Source organism: Eurosta solidaginis, chromosome 2 (genome assembly GCF_040869045.1).
Source record: "Eurosta solidaginis isolate ZX-2024a chromosome 2, ASM4086904v1, whole genome shotgun sequence".
NCBI classification, from domain to species: domain Eukaryota; kingdom Metazoa; phylum Arthropoda; class Insecta; order Diptera; family Tephritidae; genus Eurosta; species Eurosta solidaginis.
In genome coordinates this window covers 270,109,922-270,128,043 of record NC_090320.1, presented here as the reverse complement: position 1 = coordinate 270,128,043, position 18,122 = coordinate 270,109,922, and the positions used below count along the sequence as shown (strand labels likewise).

The window sequence follows — 18,122 nt, the reverse complement described above, 5'->3', positions numbered from 1 at the left end:
ATTCATTCAAAAACTAAGTAGATGATGAATAGATGAAAGATACTTAGGGAGTTCCAATATGTACTATTCATTATGCTATTCCTTTAATCATGCTATTGTATTAGCACAGTTATAAAACTGTTGTTTTTGTTTCACATGCATAAATATTCCTATTTCAATACAACCTTGAAAGGTATGTTTAGTGTGCTATTTGTGTATGCTATACGTTCAGCTGATTTTGTTTACCATCATATTTACAGTTTGTGCAAGACCGAAATCAGAAGTAATTACTAGTATTAATTAGTAATACAGAAAAATGGAATTAGAGCAAAATAATAAAGTAAGTAATATTTTTATACTCAGTTGAGCAGAGCTCACAGAGTATATTAAGTTTGATTGGATAACGGTTGGTTGTACAGGTATAAAGGAATCGAGATAGATATAGACTTCCATATATCAAAATCATCAGGATCGAAAAAAAATTTGATTGAGCCATGTCCGTCCGTCCGTCCGCCCGTTAACACGATAACTTGAGTAAATTTTGAGGTATCTTGATGAAATTTGGTATGTAGGTTCCTGAGCACTCATCTTAGATCGCTGTTTAAAATGAACGATATCGGACTATAACCACGCCCACTTTTTCGATATCGAAAATTTCTAAAAACAGAAAAAGTGCAATAATTCATTACCAAAGGCAGACAAAGGGATGAAAGTTGGTAGGTGAGTTGACCTTATGACGCAGAATAGAAAATTAGTAAAATTTTGGACAATGGGTGTGGCACCGCCCCCTTTTAAAAGAAGGTTATGTAAAAGTTTTGCAAGCTGTAATTTCGCAGTCGTTGAAGATATCATTATGAAATTTGGCAGGAACGTTACTCCTATTACTATATGTACGCTTAATAAAAATTAGCAAAATTGGAGAAGGACCACGCCCACTTTAAAAAAAAATTTTTTTTTGTAAGTAAAATTTTAACAAAAAATTTAATATCTTTACAGTATATAAGTAAATTATGTCAAAATTCAACTCCAGGAATGATATGGTGCAACAAAATACAAAAATAAAAGAAAATTTCAAAATGGGCGTGGCTCCGCCCTTTTTCATTAAATTTGTCTAGGATACTTTTAATGCCATAAGTCGAACAAAAATTTACCAATCCTTTTGAAATTTGGTAGGGGCGTAGATTTTATGACGCTAACTGTTTTCTGTGAAAATGGGTGCAATCGGTTGAAGCCACGCCCAGTTTTTATACACAGTCGTCCGTCTGTCCTTACGCATGGCCGTTAATAAGATAACTTGAGCAAAAATAGACATATCTTTACTGAACTTAGTTCACGTACTTACCTGAACTGACTTTATCTTGGTATAAAAAATGAACGAAATCCGACTATGACCACGCCCACTTTTTCGATATCGAAAATTACGAAAAATGAAAAAATGCCATAATTCTATACAAAATACGAAAAAAGGGATGAAACATGCTAATTGGATTGGTTTATTGACGCGAAATATAACTTTAGAAAAAACTTTGTAAAATGGTTGTGACACCTACCATATTAAGTAGAAGAAAATGAAAAAGTTCTGCAGGGCTAAATAAAAAACCCTTGAAATTTGGGCAGGTATTACATATATAAATAAATTAGCGGTATCCAGCAGATGATGTTCTGGGTCACCCTGGTCCACATTTTGGTCGATATCTGGAAAACGCCTTCACATATACAACTACCACCACTCCCTTTTAAAACTCTCATTAATACCTTTAATTTGATACCAATATCGTGCAAACAAAGTCTAGAGTCACCCCTGGTGCACCTTTATTGCGATGCCTCGAAAAGGCGTCCACCTATAGAACTAAGGCCCACCCCCTTTTAAAATACTCATTAAAACCTTTCGTTTGATAGCCATATTGTAAAACCTATTCTAGAGTCACCCCTGGTCCACCTTTAAGGCGATATCTCGAAACGGCGTCCACCTATGGAACTAAGGATCACTCCCTTTTAAAATACTCATTAACACCTTTCGGTTGATACCCATATTGTACAAACAAATTCTAGGGTCACCCCAGGTCCACCTTTATGGAGATATCCCTAAATGGCGTCCACCTATAGAACTATGGCCCACTCCCTCACAAAATACTTTTTAATGTCTTTCATTTGATACACATATCATACAAACACATTCCAGGGTTTCCCTCGGTTCATTTTCCTACATGGTTATTTTCCCTTATGTTGTCACCATAGCTCTCAACTGAGTATGTAATGTTCGGTTACACCCGAACTTAACCTTCCTTACTTGTTTTAAATGCAAACTAATTTGGCTTTTTAAAAACTTTTTTGATTCCAGGACAGACGCAAGCGCATTCTCTGCAATCTAACTCGGAAATGGACGGTGGCAGATGAGAAGTGTCTTATTGAATTTTTACTGGAAAATCGGCTACTTGAGGTTTGTTTTTGCTTGGACAGAAGTAAAATAAAATTATGAAGAAACATACATATATACATACGTGCATATGTTTATTTTGCAGAAGCCGTCTGCTCAAGTTTACTATAAGTGATTTTGCGAGGAGCAGAATATCCCAATGGAGTGGAAGCTGGTGCTTGCAAAAGTGCGCAACATGTGGTCGGGCTACAATAAAGCCAAAGCATGGGAGGGATCGACGGGAACAGGGAGCATGACCGGCGATACCATTAAAGGTATATAGGTTCTTAAAATATTTCTTTGCCGATTAATTTCAATAGCCAACATTTTTTTCCAAGGAACTTTGCTAAAAATGTGCACATTTTTTTACGAGCTGGATGGCATTTTCGGAAGCCGGATTTGTGAGTCTTCCGTAATCGATGACACAATGGCAAATTTAATTGAAGAGGGCCAAATAACCAAAGTGACTGCAGAGATCCAAATAATTGAAACCGAATCGCAAAGGCCGGTACAGTTTACGGAATGCTCTCATATTCCGGTATGCTCTTCTAGCATGACACCAACCACGAGCTCCCAGAGTCCAACAGCAGACATGAGCTGTAAAGGTATATACAGCCGGACAGCAGCTTCCGACATTATGAAGGTGCAAGCTGAAGCAATGGCATTCAAGAAGCAGAAATTGGAGGCAGAAACTATAGCAAGAGAGAAAGAGTTGGTCATAAGGGAAAATTAATTTACTCTTAAGCAAAGGGAGTTTGAGCTAAAGGAAAGGCAGGCACGTTATTCAAAACCTTTTTTAGTGCTACAAAATTTTTTTTAAACTTTTTCTTGTCAATTTGTTAGTTTAAATTTTAATATCATACCGAAGTGCCTTGGCTTCATAGGGAAGTGATTTTTCTTTGTACCGTTAGAAATTCAGGTACTTTTTATATGAATCTGAGGGCATATGGGAGTGCTATGAATTTTTTTATACCTTTCATGAAAATGAAATGGTATATTAATTTCGTCTCGAAACCCAAAATTGTAAGTCCTTAAAGGAAAATAGATAGACCACCATTAAGTATACCGAAATAATCAGGTAAAAGAGCTGAGTTGATTTAGCCATGTCCGTCTGTCCGTCTGTCCGTCTGTCTGTTTGTATACAAACTAGTCCCTAAATGTTTGAGATATCTTGATAAAATTTGGTGAGCGGGTGTATTTGGGTGTCCGATTAGACATTTGTCGGAACCGGCCGGATCGTACCACTATAGCATATATCCTCCATACAACTGATTTTTCAGAAAAAGAGGATTTTTGTAATATCTTACTCAATTTAACAGATTGAAGCTTAAAACTTCACCATATACTTTCGTATATTGCACATATTGTTGCCTAAAAAAATTGATGAGATCGGTCGTATATATAGTATATATCCCCCACAACCGATTGTTCAGATAAGAAACTTTTCGTAATTACTGCCCTATTTTAAGAGCTAGAGGCTTCAAATTTCACCGATTGCTTACGTATATAGTATATATTGTTGTCTGAAAAAATCATAGAGATCGGTGGTATATATATTATATACCCCATATAAACTCTAATTTTTGCCCCCTTTTTACGGCTAGAAGCTTCAAAATTCATCATAGTTACGTTTACGTCATATATTGTTGAAATACGTGATTCGTAGTCATAGTTTTTACACGCAGACCACAAAAAACCTGAAACTTTGCATCCTCACACAAAGTACCTACCTATTTTTATACTCAGTTGAGCAGAGCTCACAGAGTATATTAACTTTGATTGGATAATGGTTGGTTGTACAGGTATAAAGAAATCGAGATAGATAGAGACTTCCATATATCAAAATCATCAGTATCGAAAAAAAATTCGATTGAACCATGTCCGTCCGTCCGTCCGTCCGTCTGTCCGTTAACACGATAACTTGAGTAAATTTTGAGGTATCTTGATGAAATTTGGTATGTAGGTTCCTGGCACTCATCTCAGATCGCTATTTAAAATGAACGATATCGGACCATAACCACGCCCACTTCTTCGATATCGAAAATTTCGAAAAATCGAAAAAAAGCGATAATTCATTACCAAATACGGATTAAGCGATGAAACTTGGTAGGTGAGTTATACTTATGACGCAGAATAGAAAACTGGTAAAATTTTGGACAATGGGCGTGGCATCGCCCACTTTTAAAAGAAGGTAATTTAGAAGTTTTCCAAGCTGTAATTTGGCAGTCGTTGAAGATATCATAATGAAATTTGGCAGGAACGTTACCCTTATTACTATATGTCTGCTTAATAAAAATTAGCAAAATCGGAGAACGACCACGCCCACTTTTAAAAAAATTTTTTTTTTAATTAAAATTTTAAAAGAAAAGTTAATATCTTTACAGTATATAAGTAAATTATGTCAACATTCAACTACACTATTGATATGTTGTAACAAAATATAAAAATAAAAGAAAATTTCAAAATGGGCGTGGCTCCGCCCTTTTTCGTTTAATTTGTCTAGGATACTTTGAATGCCATAAGTCGAACAAAAATTTACCAATACTTGTGAAATTTGATAGAGGCTTAGCTTCTAGGGCGATAACTGTTTTCAGTGAAAAAGGGCGAAATCTGTTGAAGCCACGCCCATTTTTTATACACAATCGACCGTCTGTCCTTCCGCTCGGCCTTTAACACGATAACTTGAGCAAAAATCGATATATCTTTACTAAACTCAGTTCACGTACTTATCTGAACTCACTTTGTATTGGTGTAACACCTTTCATTTGATACCCATATCGTACAAACGCATTCTAGAGTCACCCCTGGTCCACGTTTATGGCGATATCCCGAAAAGGCGTCCACCCATAGAACTAAGGCCCACTCCCTTTTAAAACGCTTATTAACACCTTTCATTTGATACCCATATTGTACAAAAGCATTCTAGAGTCAACCCTGGTCCACCTTTATAAAGATATTCCGAAAAGGCGTCCACCTATAGAACTAAGGGCCACTCCCTTTTAAAATACTCATTAACACCTTTCATTTGATACCCATATAGTACAAACAAATTCTAGAGTCACCCCTGGTCCACCTTTATGGCGATATCTCGAAAAGGCGTCTACATATAGAACTAAGTTCCACGCCTTCTTAAAATACTCATTAACACCTTTCATTTGATACCCATATCGTACAAACCAATTCTAGAGTCACCCCTGGTCCACCTTTATGGCGATATCTCGAAAAGGCGTCCATCTATATAACTTAGGCCCACGGCCTTTTAAATTACTCATTAGTACCTTTCATTTGATACCCATATCGTACAAACGCATTCTCGAGTCACCCCTGGTCCACGTTTATGGCGATATCCCGAAAAGGCGTCCACCCATAGAACTAAGGCCCACTCCCTTTTAAAACACTTATTAACACCTTTCATTTGATACCCATATTGTACAAACGCATTCTAGGGTCAACCCTGGTCCACTTTTATAAGGATATTCCGAAAAGGCGTCCACCTATAGAACTAAGGGCCACTCCCTTTTAAAGTACTCATTAACACCTTTCATTTGATACCCATATCGTACAAACAAATTCTAGAGTCACCCCTGGTCCACCTTTATGGCGATATCTCGAAAAGGCGTCTACATATAGAACTAAGTTCCACGCCCTCTTAAAATAAACATTAACACCTTTCATTTGATACTCATATCGTACAAACAAATTCTAGAGTCACCCCTGGTCCATCTTTATGGCGATATATCGAGAAGGCGTCCATCTATAGAACTTAGGCCCACGGTCTTTTAAAATACTCATAAATACCTTTCATTTGATACCCATATCGTACAAAATAAATTCTAGAGTCACCCCTGGTCCACGTTTATAGCGATATCCCGAAAAGGCGTCCACCCGTAGAACTAAGGCCCACTCCCTTTTAAAACACTTATTAACACCTTTCATTTGATACCCATATTGTACAAAAGCATTCTAGAGTCAACCCTGGTCCACCTTTATAAGGATATCTCGGAAAGGCGTCCACCTATAGAACTAAGGGCCACTCCCTTTTAAAATACTCATTAACACCTTTCATTTGATACTCATATCGTACAAACAAATTCTAGAGTCACCCCTGGTCCATCTTTATGGCGATATCCCTAAATGGCGTCCATCTATAGAACTATGGCCCACTTCCTCTTAAAATACTCTTTAATACCTTCCATTTGTAACATATGTCATAAAAACACATTCCAGGGTTACCCTAGGTTCTTTTTACAACATGGTGATTTTCCCTTACTTTGTCTCCACAGCTCTCAACAGAGTATGTAAAGTTCGGCTACACCCGAACTTAGCCATCCTTACTTGTTTGTTTTATATTTATCTTAAAAATCGTTTAGGTATGTAGATCTGTTCACTAGATATTTCTTATCTTATACATCCGATTATTCGCAGATTACGAACGGGGTAAGATTATTGTTCAGCCCCTTTCATGAAAGGTATGAAGTCTTCGGCATAGCCGAAGACAGTCCCGTCCTTACTTGTTTTAGATTCAGAGTGTGAATTTGTATCTGTGCCTATTCTTCAGGGTAAAAAAAAAACCAAAAATGCTACAAGTGGATATTTAACAATTTAACAACTTACAATTTGCTACAAGTGGATATGGGTTGAAAGCTCTGCTATAAGTAAAAATGTTTGGAATAACCAGCTTTTATTGACATGATAGAGGAGTTTGATAGTAGCATTAATTACTTGGTTGATTTTGAATAAAGTTTGATATACGATCCCTAAGGTTCGTTAACGATAAAAAGTTGGCAGTTGGCTCTAAACTACATTCTTGGTCTTGATTTTAGAAGCTTATGAAAATGTTATGCAAAATACAGCATACCATTAGCCAGTCATTGCAATCGCTTTTGTTTTGTATTGTGTACAATCTGAACTTGAGTTTTTCAGGCTAGGGAATTTTTCTTTCACAGCCCCTAAACAATTTTCAATTCGCACGCGATATTTTGAGAAGTATTTGTTAAATTTTTCTCGCTCCTCTCTAGTGTATTCTGTACTATTTTGGCGGAATGGGGTCAGTAGTTATGATTTCAGTGGATATGCACTATCACCAGCAATCCATTGCGATGTCGACAAAAACCTATGTGGGTGTTTTGAGAGCAAGTAGTCCGAAAACATTTTTGCTTATGCGTAAGCGATAATCAAAAATTACTTGAATTTTGTTGGAGTACTGGCGCTTACGGGAAAAGAAGATCTCATGATGCCTTACGGGTGCTTCGGCTAATTTAATTTCGGAGCCATAAATGTATCCAACACATCCAGGCATTTCTTTTTCTGTGTGTGCAATCAACTTTAAACGCTCCATTTCATTATGCCAGAATAAAAACCCTCCCACTTATTTGAGTATGGCTTGAAAAACTCATCTAGTTACGATTTGAATAGTACCGCTATCTACAACACCAAACAAAGATGCTATTTTACGGGTCGAAAGTCCTTCACCTGAAGATCCCAACCTATAAAGTACGAGTTTAAGCTGAAATTCAATCGGAAGTTCTACTGTGTTGTTATCACTCCGAAACACATCATCATCTTTTACTAGCTTAAAAAGGTGGTCAAACTCCTTTTGGTTTAGGCGCAGCATTTAGCAAAATATATTTTCATCTAAATGCTCCAATATATTCAGCTTCCATTGGTTTGACTTAGGAATTCCTAAATGAACACCTCGGCGATTGTTTAGCAATAGCAGCATATTCAGTCTGAACCTTTCATCGATATCTTCCTGCTCGTCTTCATCACCTACAATCGACATGTAAAAACAGCACAAAGGAAGTGTTGGATTACTTACTCTCTTCCACAGTGATGACGTCATATGTATATTTTTGACAAATCGCAGCTATTTTACTTTTTTCGCTCCTCCTAGGTATTTTTATGTTTATATTTATATTTTGTATTATTTTCTCTTCCGCTAAACAGTTGATTAATAGGGTGAATACCATACACAATAGTGCATAAAATAGCACAGGATGTTCACACGTTCGTCTATACATAGCACACTTGTATAGCAGAAGGTAGAAATAGCATCAATAGTACACTTTGTGAACTCCCTAACTGTTATGCATAGGAGCCACCTATAATGGTAGATTTTCCGACCATCAGCGTTAAAGAAAAAGTCTAGCAACAGAGTTCACCACCTTCAAACGTGTGCAATGGACATTGCCTACTTTCAGCCCATTCAGCCAGTCACCAGGACCGGATGCGGTCTATCCTTGCCTGTTACAGCAAGGGATAAATCATATAGCCCCAGTCTTATCCACTTTATATAAGGCATCACTACTGCTTGGCTATATTTCAAACCGCTGGGCAGAGGTTAAGTTAGTATTTTTACCAAAGCCAGGGATGCCCGAGCAACTGCCCTCGTCGTATCGACCAATAAGCCTGAGCTCGTTTCTCCTACAGGGTATGGAGAAAATCTTAGATGAGCATATTAGGGAGGTCAATCTAAATAAATTCCCTCTGTGAATGAATCAGTTTGCCCACCAATCAGGGAAATGCACGGAGACGGCTATTCATAGTCACACGGTAAAAATTTAAGAGGCTCTAAAATCCAGAAATATAGCCCTCTACGCTTTTATTGACATATCAAGGTATTTTGATAATGAATGATTATTCGATGGGTGCTGTTCATGTTAAAGAGTAGAAAAATCCATTTGGAATTGGGAGGGACAACTGAAACAATTGCGGCCAGAAGAGGATGCCCACAAGGAGGTGTGCTCTCCTCTCTCCTGTGGACTCGGGTCATAGATGACCGCCTTCAGTTAATGAAAACCAAGGGTTTTGACAACCAAGGGTATGAAGATGATTATATATTTATTAATACGCTAACAAAATTTCCATACAATCAATTGATAGGCTGTTTCGCATAGTTAGCATGCGTAAAATCATATAAACGTTTTATGAATCGATTCGTATGGATCAGCCGCAGTGCATAGGCCTATTTTTGTTAACAAACATTACTCTATTTGTTTATAATTAATAGAGAAAGTGTTCTGTAAATTCGAACAATCGAAATTTACTTTCGTGCCCAAAAGTGCGCCATCTGTGGGACCAATTATATCAGTGATCTAAGACACAAAACTACATATTATGTTGAATTCGAAATTCGAAAAGCTGCGAAGTCGTGTTGGCCAAATGTTTCACCTACATATGTACATATACGTACGCGCAAGACGGCGAAAGAATAAAACATGGTTTCCCATTGCTTCTACTTACCTATATTGGTCTGTACCGAAATCCGAAAATAATTGTTCCAAAATAATTGTTAGCGCACAAAAAAACTTTAAAGAGAAGTAATTTTTAACTGGCCCATTTTTTATACTCAGTTGAGCAGAGCTCACAGAGTATATTAACTTTGATTGGATAACGGTTGGTTGTACAGGTATAAAGGAATCGAGGTAGATATAGACTTCCATATATCAAAATCATTAGGATCGAAAAAAATTTTGATTGAGCCATCTCCGTCCGTCCGTCCGTCCGTTAACACGATAACTTGAATAAATTTTGAGGTATCTTGATGAAATTTGGTATGTAGGTTCCTGAGCACTCATCTCAGATCGCTGTTTAAAATGAACAATATCGGACTATAACCGCGCCCACCTTTTCGATATCAAAAATTTCGAAAAACCGAAAAAATGCGAAAAAAATGCGATAATTCATTGGCAAAGACGGATAAAGCAATGAAACTTGGCAGAGGGGTTGACCTTATGACGCAGAATAGAGAATTTTTAAAATTTTGGACAATGGGCGTGGCACCGACCACTTTTAAAAGAAGGTAATTTAAAAGGTTTACAATATGTAATTTGGCAGTCGTTGAAGAAATCATGATAAAATTCAGCACGAACGTTACCCCTATTACTGTATGTATGCTAAATAAAAATTTGCAAAATCGGATGAAGAACACGTCCCCCTTTTTAAAAAAAAAATTTTTTTAAACTAAAATTTTACAAAAAATTTAATAACTTTACCGTATATAAGTAAATTATGTCAAATTATGTCAACATTCAACTCCAGTAATGATATGGTGCAACAAAATACAAAAATAAAAGAAAATTTCAAAATTGGCCTGGCTCCGCCCTTTTTCATTTAGTTTGTCTAGAATACTTTTAATGCCATAAGTCGAGCAAAAATTTACCAATCCTTCCGAAATTTAGTAGGGCATCTATGACAGTAAATGTTTTCTGTGAAAATGGGCGAAATCGGTTGAAGCCACGCCCAGTTTTTATACACAGTCGACCGTCTGTCCTTCCGTTCGGCCGTTAATACGATAACTTGAGAAAAATCGATATATCTTTACTAAACTCAGTTCACATAATTATCTGAACTTTCTTTGTATTGGTATAAAAAATGGCCGAAATCCGACTATGACCACGCTCCCTTTTTCGATATCGAAAATTACGAAAAATGAAAAAATGCCATAATTCTATACCAAATACGAAAAAAGGGATGAAACATGGTAATTGGATTGGATTATTGACGCAAATATATCTTTAGAAAAAAACTTTGTAAAATGGGTGTGACACTTACCATATTAAGTTGAAGAAAACCCTAATTAGTGCCTTTAATTTGATACCCATATCATACAAACATATTATAGAGTCACCACTGGTCCACCTTTATGGCGTTATCCCGAAAAGGTGTCCACCTATAGAACTAAGGGCCTCTCCCTTTTAACATCTTTCATTTGATACCTATATCGTACAAACGCATTCTAGAGTCACCTCTGGTCCACCTTTATGACGATATCTGAAAAAGGCGTCCACATATAGAACTAAGGCCCATTCGCTTTTAAAATACTCACTAACACCTTTCAACTGATACCAATATCGTACAAACACATTCTATAGTCACCCCTGGTCCACCTTTATGGCGATATCTCGAGAAGGCTTCCACCTATAGAACTATGGCCTTTCGTTTGATCCCCATATCGTACAAACACATTCTAGAGTCACCCCTGGGCCACCATTATGGCGATATCTCGAAAAGGCATCCACTTATAGAACTAAGGATCACTCCCTTTTAAAGTACTCATTACCACCTTTAATTTGATACCCATATCGTACAAACACATTCTAGAGTCATCCCTGGCCCACCTTTATGGCGATATCTCGAGAAGGCGTCCACCTATAGAACTATGGCCTTTCGTTTGATTCCCATATCGTACAAACACATTCTAGAGTCACCCTGGCCCACCTTTATGGCTATATCTCGAAAAGGCATCCACCTATAGAACTAAGGATCACTCCCTTTTAAAATACTCATTACCACCTTTAATTTGATACCCATATCGTATAAACATATTCTAGAGTTACCCCTTGTCCATCTTTATGGCTATATCCCGAAATGGTGTCCACCTATAGAACTATGGCCTACTTTCTTTTAAAATAATCTTTAATACCTTCCATTTGATACCCATATCGTACAAACACATTCCAGGGTTACCCTAGGTTTATTTTCCTACATGGTGATTTTCCTTTATTTGGTTTCCAAAGCTCTCAGCTGAGTATGTAATTTTCGGTTACACCCGAACTTAGCCTTCCTTACTTGTTTGGACAAATTTGAATTACATGTAAATGCATAGGTCTTTATTTAACAGATTCTTTGTTTTGTATTTTAGTTGCTTTAAAAAAACGTGAAATCACAAATAATGAGTTAACTTTTTTGAAACTAACTAAACTTATTTATAAAAATTAATGGCAAATTTTCCCGAAAATGTTTTTGCATTTGCAGATTTAATCCTCACTTTAGATAAAGTACGTCTTATATTGAAAAAAATAAAAATAAATAACTAAATTTGCTACAAGAATATAACATTAAATTTTTTATATTGTCTTTTATGCAAATTTATTTTATTTCTTATTTTATTATATATTCTTTTATTTCAGCTTAGTTTATTATTATTTAAATGCAACTTGACTGAATCGGAAAATTTCACGTTGTTTATTAAACGAAAAAAAAGTCCCAAAAACGTTTCTGATTTTAGGTCAAAACGGCACACAAAAGAGCTAACCACATAGTACAGCAATAAAAGAAAAGCAGAAAGCTAGTTATGATAGGAAAATACAATATAAAGAAATAAACTTAGGTGATTTAGTATTAGTTAAAGATGAAGCAGGTCATAGGTTAGATAGTAAGTGTAAAGTGCCCTATAATGTAGGAAATATCGATAAAAATAATAATTTTACACTAACTCCATATAAAGTAGAAAATATAAGTCAAAATAATAATTATGTAATAAAAATAAGAAAATCATAGTATATAAAAATAGACTTAAACTCGTAGAATAAAAACACTTCAATTTTTGTAAACGCCAAGAAAATATGTATTGGATACAAAAGTAAAATACAATAATAAAAGAAACAAGTAAGGAAGGTTAAGTTCGGGTGTAACCGAACATTACATACTCAGTTGAGAGCTATGGTGACAACATAAGGGAAAATAACCATGTAGGAAAATGAACCGAGGGAAACCCTGGAATGTGTATCAAATGAAAGGCGTTAAAGAGTATTTTATGAGGGAGTGGGCCATAGTTCTATAGGTGGATGCCATTTAGGGATATAGCCATAAAGGTGGATCAGGGTTGACTCTAGAATGCGTTTGTACGATATGGGTTTCAAATGAAAGGTGTTAATGAGTATTTTAAAAGGGAGTAATCCTTAGTTCCATAGGTGGACGCCATTTCGAGATATCGCCACAAAGGTGGACCAGGGGTGACCCTAGAATTTGTTTGTACAATATGGGTATCAAAAAAAAGGTGTTAATGAGTATTTTAAAAGGGAGTAATCCTTAGTTCCATAGGTGGACGCCGTTTCGAGATATCGCCATAAAGTGGACCAGGGGTGACCCTAGAGTTTGTTTGTACAATATGGGCATCAAACGAAAGGTGTTAATGAGTATTTAAAAGGGAGAGGGCTTTAGTTCTATAGGTGGACGCCGTTTCGAAATATCGCCCTAAAGGTGGACCAGGAGTGACTCTAGAATATGTTTGTACGATATGGGTATCAAATTAAAGGTATTAATAAGGGTTTTAAAAGGGAGTGGTGGTTGTTGTATAGGTGGTCGCCTTTTCGAGATATCGCCATAAAGGTGGACCAGGGGTGACTATAGAACGCGTTTGCACGATATGGGTATCAAATGAAAGGTGCTAATGAGTATTTTAAAAGGGAGTAATCCTTAGTTCCATAGGTGGACGCGGTTTCGATATATCGCCATAAAGGTGGACCAGGGGTAACCCTAGAATTTGTTTGTACAATATGGGTATCAAAAGAAAGGTGTTTATGAGTATTTTAAAAGGGAGTAATCCTTAGTTCCATATGTGGACGCCGTTACGAGATATCGCCATAAAGGTGGAGCAGGGGTGACCCTAGAATTTGTTTGTACAATATGGGTATCAAAAGAAAGGTGTTAATGAGTATTTTAAAAGGGAGTGGGCCTTCGTTCTATAGGTGTTCGCCTTTTCGAGATATCGCCATAAAGGTGGACCAGGGGTGACTTTAGAATATGTTTTTACGATATGGGTATCAAATGAAAGGTGTTAATGAGTATTTTAAAAGGGCGTGGGGCTTAGTTCTATAGGTGGACGCCTTTTCGAGATATCGCCATAAAGGTGGACCAGGGGTGACTCTAGAATGAGTTTGTACGATATGGGTATCAAATTAAAGGTATTAATGAGAGTTTTAAAAGGGAGTGGTGTGAAGGCGTTTTCCAGATATCGACCAAAATGTGGACCAGGGTGACCCAGAACATCATCTGTTGGATACAGCTAATTTATTTATATATGTAATACCTGCCAAGATTTTAAGGGTTTTTTATTTCGCCCTGTAGAACTTTTTCATTTTCTTCTACTTATTATGGTAGGTGTCGCAACCATTTTATAAAGTTTTTTCTAAAGTTATATTTCGCGTCAATAAAACAATCCAATTACTTTACCATGTTTCATGCTTTTTTTCGTATTTGGTATAGAATTATAGCATTTTTTCATTTTTCGTAATTTTCGATATCGAAAAAGTGGGCGTGGTCATAGTCGGATTTCGCTCATTTTTCATACCAAGATAAGGTGAGTTCAAGTAAGCACGTGAACTAAGTTCATTAAAGATATGTCGATTTTTGCCCAAGTTATCGTGTTAACGGCCATGCGGAAGGACAGACGGACGCCTGTGTATAAAAACTGGGTGTGGCATCAACCGATTTCGCCCATTTTACCAGAAAAGAGTTAATGTCATAAAATCTATGCCCCTACCAAATTTCAAAAGGATTGGTTAATTTTTGTTCGACTTATGGCGTTAAAAGTATCCTAGACAAATTAAATGAAAAAGGGCGGAGCCACGCCTATTTTGAAATTTTCTTTTATTTTTGTATTTTGTTGCACCATATCATTACTGGAGTTGAATGTTGACATAATTTACTTATATACTGTAAAGGTATTAAATTTTTTGTTAAAATTTTACTTTAAAAAATTTTTTTTTTTTAAAGTGGGCGTGGTCCTTCTCCGATTTTGCTAATTTTTATTAGGCGTACATATAGTAATAGAAGTAACGTTCCTGCCAAATTTCATCAAGATATCTTCAACGACTGCCAAATTACAGCTTGCAAAACTTTTAAATTACCTTCTTTTAAAAGTGGGCGGTGCCACGCCCATTGTCCAAAATTTTACAAATTTTCTATTCTGCGTCATAAGTTCAACTCATCTACCAAGTTTCGTCGCTTTAGCTGTCTTTTGTAATGAATTATCGCACTTTTTCGGTTTTTCGAAATTTTCGATATCGAAAAAGTGGGCGTGGTTATAGTCCGATATCGTTCATTTTAAATAGCGATCTGAGATGTGTACTCAGGAACCTGCATACCAAATTTCATCAAGATACCTCAAAATTTACTCAAGTTATCGTGTTAACGGACGGACGGACGGACGGACATGGCTCAATCAAATTTTTTTTCGATCCTGATTATTTTGATATATGGAAGTCTATATCTATCTCGATTCCTTTATATATGTACAACCAACCGTTATCCAATCAAACTTAATATACTCTGTGAGCTCTGCTCAACTGAGTATAAAAATCTGTAACGTAAACGAGTAAACTCGAGATCTCTTTGACACAAATATACTGCACAAATGAACAAAAAAAAAAAAAAATTATAATAACAAAAAAAAATGTCTAAACCAAAACCACTTACCCATATGTAAACATTTAAAATATAAAAGCAATTGAAAATTTGGCATAAATTAATTGTAATAGAATACTTTTCTACATGCAGAACTTTTCTTTAAAAATTGGTGGTGTAACATACATATATACATATACATTGCATGCATCTAAGACGGTTCACACGCCATAGTGCACTTGACACTTGCGTCGTTAGAATGAAGGCCGCGGTACAATGAAATTTTTCATATAGATGCGTTTAACACAAGCTTATGCATTCCAATAACATCGCCACAATCAACCAAGATGTTGCGTTTGTAATTATGAAGGAACTTCAGACTTGGCAATTGAAGTTTACTACGCCTTGCCCATACACATTCAAAATTTCGCGAAGCACTGTCATAAACATTCTCCCTATGCAACAAAAATTCTTGCTAACATATTTTGTGTGGTAATCGATTGTTATATTGCAGTTTTTATTTGCTAAAAATTTTAGAAAATTTACCAACCAGTGGAAAGAATAATTTCACTTGCAAAGTGTGCCAACACCCTTAGCCAAAGCAAATGTCAAATTCTTCTTCTTATGATTTGCTTTTAACAAAATTTGGGAGATGGCTACTTTTCAATATCAGATGGCGCCAATGTCGCTCATTCTACCGTTCTCCATAAAACTACGTGCAATCGACAAATAATGCATAAGCATGTGTTAAACTCATCTATATGAAAAACTGCTTATGTGTCGGACCTATGAATGTGTTTTCTTAATAAAAGCAACGCAAACATATTTACGTTCCCACAGCAAGACACGTGCGTTACTTGAGCTGCCCTTAGTAAATACGCCACGATCATTTACTATGTACATTAGGGTGTCCCTTCGTTGGATGGAGGGAAATAAAAGTGTTTGGATTCTTGATCTGACCCCGTAAAAATATGTGAATAGCTCCAAAACGAATATATACAAAGGGCTTGAAATCCTGAAGAATTACGAATTTTTACAGTTTTGTGTTTCAGGCTTCCATATTTCTAAACCCTACGAAAATTTACTGCTTTTCTATACCGTACTAAAATCTGTATTTTTTTGCTTTTCTAAAATGGCCACAATCTTCAAAATCGGTCGATCAATAACAAAGTTACAGGGCAAAATATATATTGCTTTCGACAAACAAATATGAAAAGTAAATTAAGTCTGTGCAAATGTGTATATCAGTGAAGCGTGGTATTCGGGTAAAAAATGCTCAAATAAACTTTTTTATACACAAATACATATATCCCTTGAAACCAAACTCTAAGTTTATTTATTTAAAAAGTATACACATATATTTTTTTATAAATTTTCTTTCGAAATGCGTGATGCCACAAAAAATTAGGCCTGCACTGCAACTTGTTCTTGCAACAAGCATGTCGAAAGAAATTAAAAAAAATTATAAAGAAATGAAAATATATATTTTAAAATTGCAAACAACTACTAAAAATTTCTTTGACGTTTTCTTATTAAAACTATACTTCTGTTGAATGAACAAATTTTGAATAGTAGGTTTTTTTAAATAGATAAATTGCGGAACTTTGCATTGGGATGGAAAACCACTTCCAGAAATAACAGGTCGTGAATAGGTGAAACGACTTCCAGTTATTGTTACTTACAGGAATGGTGAACAGGCTCGGAAATAGCTTATACGTTGTATGAACTGTTATTTGAATGGGATCTGAAGGATGAGATTGTAGCCTGTTGTTTTGATACGACATCGGTAAACGCAGGCGTTATAAAAGGAGCTGCAACTTTATTAGAAAAAAAACTTGAGTGAAAACTTCTGTATCTACCTTGTCGCCATCATGTTTACGAAGTTCTGCTGAGAGTTATTTTCCTGCAAATACTAGTAGGGACGTTCAGTTATTTCGGCGATTTCAAGAAAATTGCAAAAACAAAATAACGAATTGAAATTACTTTTAAGCGATAGCAAAGATACTATTTTAAAAAACCCTCTATGGAATAATTGAAAAAGGAAATAGTAAGAGATGACTGTAGGGAATTTTTGGAATTAACGTCTATATGTCTAGGAGCAAGTGATGGCATAAAGTTTCGTGTACCAAAGCCCACTCATCATGCTCGGTGGATGTCTAAGGCATTGTATTGCTTAAAAATCTGTTTATTTCGTGAACAGTTTAAACTAACGGAGTATGAAGAGAATTCCATAGCAAGTATATGCGCGTTTATTATACAATTCTATGTTAAGCTTTGGTTTTACTGTACCAATCCTCATAGAGCACCACTTCAAGACTTATCTTTTATTAAAGAAATTTATAAATACAGAAATTTTAATAAAAAAATATCTGACATTGTAATAAAAAAGTTTTGTAACCACCTATGGTATCTGTCTGAAGAATGTATTGCATTGCCATTGTTCGATGATGACGTCTCTTGTACCATGAAGAAAAAGATTGTGGAAAAAATCAAAAGCATAGACAACTGCGACAAGGAAACAGAAAATTTAAAGAGGTTACACTTAAGGCTCAGTGAAATCAATAAATTCATAGACAAAGAAATACACGATTTTGTAACA

General features: G+C 35.9%; 1 pseudogene; it reads left to right on the top strand.

The window, feature by feature from the left end:
- Positions 1-295: 295 nt before the first annotated feature.
- Positions 296-9,493, top strand: LOC137241858 (uncharacterized; annotated as a pseudogene).
- Positions 9,494-18,122: the final 8,629 nt, after the last annotated feature.